Source organism: Marmota monax, unplaced genomic scaffold (assembly GCF_021218885.2).
Source record: "Marmota monax isolate L192 unplaced genomic scaffold, Marmota_monax_Labrador192_F-V1.1 WCK01_AAM20220418_F8-fsc00014, whole genome shotgun sequence".
Taxonomy (NCBI): domain Eukaryota; kingdom Metazoa; phylum Chordata; class Mammalia; order Rodentia; family Sciuridae; genus Marmota; species Marmota monax.
In genome coordinates this window covers 23,724,834-23,728,964 of record NW_026695222.1, presented here as the reverse complement: position 1 = coordinate 23,728,964, position 4,131 = coordinate 23,724,834, and the positions used below count along the sequence as shown (strand labels likewise).

At 46.2% G+C, this 4,131-nt stretch overlaps 1 pseudogene; it reads right to left on the bottom strand.

Moving 5' to 3' along the window:
• Positions 1-651: 651 nt before the first annotated feature.
• Positions 652-3,842, bottom strand: LOC124085651 (large ribosomal subunit protein uL22-like; annotated as a pseudogene).
• Between the last annotated feature and the right edge of the window lie 289 nt (positions 3,843-4,131).

Genomic DNA, 4,131 nt, shown 5'->3' with positions numbered 1-4,131 from the left:
GACCAGAACTCAGGCCCTTTCCCTCACATCCCCAGCCCCCAGGAGTTACTTGCTGCTTGCTCTCTCACTAAGTCAGCAATGCTGGGGGCCTCAGACTCCCTGGCCTCACAGCTCCATTCCACTGGCCTGATTGGTGTGGAGAGAGAGAGTGGGGAGAGCCACCTGACCCGGCTCTGCTGGGAAAGCCCTCTGGACTGCAGATCAAACACTCAGAGCTGCTGGTGGAAGTCCTATCTCCTGCACCAGGGCCAGGAGCTCTCTGCCCACAAGGCAAGTGTTGAAAATCTGCAGTTGGGTGATTCTGCTTCATGCCATTTACAAAGGCTGCAGGCAAGTCTGTGTCATTTCTACATGTGGACATTTTCTTGGGAATATCCAGATCACACCCACAAGTCCTCCCAGGACACTTCCTCCAGGCAGGCTCTGACTTGCTCTGAGATTTGGGCGCTGCTCCAAGAGTCCCTGCCATGCTGGGCAGGAGTGACACTGGGCTTCTCTCCATTTCCACACTGATGGGACCTAATGGAGATGAGGAAATGCAAACATGTCCAAGCTCCATCAGGGCCTGTGCCAGCAGCTCCAGGCTCCACACAGGCAACAGGGGCTTGGCTCAGCTGTGACAGTCCTGGAAGCTCACTGCATGAATGGATCTCTGGTTTCAAAGCTGAGAAATGAGCGTGAGGATTTTTTTTTTTTCTTTCTGGTATCTGGGAAGATGAATCCATAGTGGGTGTTGTGAGGCCCCTAGGTCAGCTGCAGGAGACATTCTGCTTTGGAGCTCTGGTCTATGGTGAGGAATTTCTCTGGACTAAGATAAGGCTGGGAGATGGCTTCTGGGTCTGGGTGCACACTAGGAGAAGGTGCTTTAAAAAAGCAATAGAGAAACTCTGAAGGTCAGAAGGAGACTTGAACCTGAAGATTTGTTGGGGTCTCAAGGCCAACACTGAGGACTTCTTTCTAAACCTCACCAGGGAAAACAGACAGGCACTAACATGATTAAATCTTAAGAACAGATTGCATGCTAAGAGTCAAAGAGATGCAGATTCTTAAAAGAAAATCTTTAATGGCTTTTCAAAGAATTACAGAAAGAAGCCAAGTGCAACGGTGCATGCCTGGATCCCAGCTACTTGGGAGGCTTAGGCAGGAGGATTACAAGTTTGAGGCCATCCTTGGCAATTTATCAAAACCTTGTCTAAAATTACAACAACAACAAAAGGCTGGGGTGTAACTCAGTGGCTGAGCACTTGCCAAGCATGCATGAGGCCCTGCACCAGGGAAAAATTAAATACAAAAAGAATACATGCTCATTGTAGCCAATTCAAATAATAAGCAAATAAAAATGATTCCATTATCCTAAAGAGGCACAAAATTAAATTATGCATCATTTTCCAAATTACCAGAGTGGCAAGATTAAAATTAATAGCAATATGCAACAAGGGTTTAGGCCGGAACTTCTCAGCCTTGGCCCTTTGACGTAAGTCCCCGCTGTGGGGCTGTCCTGTGCATCAGGCTGAGCAGTGTCCTGGCCTCCGTCCTCTAGATGCCAGCAGCACCTCCACTGCCATCCCCCAGGTAGATGACAACCAAACTGTCTCCAGATATTCACAAATACTCCCTGGGGGCAAAATTTCCTCCAGCTGTGAGCACTGGAGGTGTACAGCCCCCAACAGCCCTGGTGGGGTGGGGTCAGTAGTGTGGCATTTCCATCAGATATTAAAACTTGGGCCACAGCAACTTCACTTCAAAATACATTTACAATATATAAACTTCTTCGAGAAGTCTTTTAATGCACCATTGGTAATATTTTAGTTTCAAAAATGAGTGACATCAGTAGGTAATTCATTCAATATGGAGACATAGACAAGTTCTGATGTAAAGAGGTCTGCAGGGTGCATTTATTAAGGAGGAAAAGCAAGGTGCAGTGTGGAAGCATTTTACAAAATTATATGAATGAGTGCATGTGAATGTGAGAATGTGAATATACCAAAATATGAACGGGCTTTGGGTTTCCAAAGCCTGGAAGGTGTACTAACCACAGATAGTGCTCGCTCTCTCTGCAGAGTAAGATGGTGAGATGCAGGGAGCACACAGGATTTTTTTGTCTTTTATTTGCATTTATTTTTTGCTGAATTTATTCCCGTGCCATAAGTTTTTGTTTCTTTAGCATCTTCTGGGATATCTTTTTCTTCCGTGCAACCTCCTCTTCTGGTTTAGGAACAAACTCATGTATGGGCTAATCCGACCATGAGCTCTGTAAGTACGGCGGCCCATCTTGGGTGCTTTGTTCACCTGGATGTGTTCAATGACCAAAGAATCTATGTTTAAACCCTTAAGTTCAGCATTACTCTCTGCATTTTTAAGCATGTGCAGCAATAATTCAGCACTTTTTTTGGGCCACCGGCCCTGTGTCCAGCCCACTGTTTGGCCTGGGCACACCTCCCAACTCCACCATTGTAATGCCGGAATAGCATCTACTACTTCTTTAAAGTGACATCTTTCAGGTACTTGGTGGCTTTTCGGATATGCATACTCTTGATGGCCTGAGCAGTTTCATGGGTGTTCTTAAAAGTGAACACGAAGATTTGAACCGCTTGATTTGCATGATTTTGTAGGGTTTTCTGGGTCAAGAGAGTAGCGGACCATTTTCACAGATCACCTCAGGCTGCTTACAGAGAGAGGCACACAGGACTTTTTATATCTATTTTAAATATTCCAGCACCACTTATCACCTTCCAACGACAAAAGTAAAGATAAAAATAAGAGGTAAAGGATAAAAGGAAGGAAAGAACAGAACACTTGCTGGAGTGTCCCCCGACCCTAAGTGCAGAGATCCAGCTTAAGGGGTTCCTTGTGCTCACACTTTTAAAGTCCCTGAGGCAGCATCATGTAGGCCACTTTGTAAGGACCCCCTCAAAGCAATTCATCTAAATTGTCAAAGTGGGACAGCTATTTCCATTTTGCAAATGGATAAACTGAGAGTCAGTATAGTGTGTGGCCCAGGGTCCCACAAGAAATGGCAACTCTGGAGGAAAGAAAGGGAAGCCCCATCCCTGGAGTCCTGGGCTGCCGTTCCTTCTGCCACCCTGCAGGTAACAGAAGCAAGATTCTTGAAACCACAGTTCCAGCATCCATCCCCTTAGTTCAAGGCCTTGGGTCTCTACGCCTTTAACTTCAGCTTTATTCCTTCAAAGACAGCTGGTGTTCTCCTCTCCCAAACAATGCACATCCTGGCTGCGCTTCTTTTCTGAAGGTAACGTCCTTTAGGAAGACCAGGCACTTAGACAGACCCTGCTGCTCCGGGCTCCACAGTCAGCTTGCCACACTGAGGGAGGCGCACCTAACTCCAGTGTTCTGAGGATCCACGCAGGCACACGCACAAATTAGTTTTGTAAAATACAAAGCAATTCACAATTTTAGTTGATTCTATTTTTTACAAATGAAAAACTCTAGCTCTCTTTTTGGGAAGTTAGAATAACACTATCAGGGTAAGTGAAAGTGAGAGGATGTTGGGGAAATTGGAAGTTGACATACATAGAGTATCGGCCATCTGCAAGGGGAAGGCTACAGAGTTCAGAAATGGCTTAACTCACCCCAGCTCCTACTCACTTGAGTCAGGCTTCTTTAGAACCTATACTGGGCTTTGAGACCTACTGTCACCAGTGAGATGCCACAATGCTAAACATCCTAGGGCAGGAAGAACAGGGTACAAGAAAAAGCAACAGATTACCAGCACCACAGATTATATCCACAAGGCAGAAGCAGATGACAGGGGCTGGAGGTACAGATGTGGTGTCCATAGCAGCAAGAGACTCCCTAAGCCATGGGAGACCTTTACTCTTCCTCTTTCTCCCCTCCCCCTTCCTTTGGTTTTCAGCACCCCCTCTTCACCCCACCCTTGCTACATAGTCCTGGTGAGATGCCAAACTGTCCTGCAACCCCAAACGTACACATCTTCCAAAACAGGTACAAAGGAGAACATTTCCTGAGATTAAAAAACCAATGCCGGGCTAGGGCTGGGGCTCAGTTGTAGAGCACTCGACTAGCATGGGTGAGGCACTGGGTTCGATCCTCAGCACCACATAAAAATAAATAAGTAAAGGTGTTGCATCCATCTACAACTAAAAAATATAT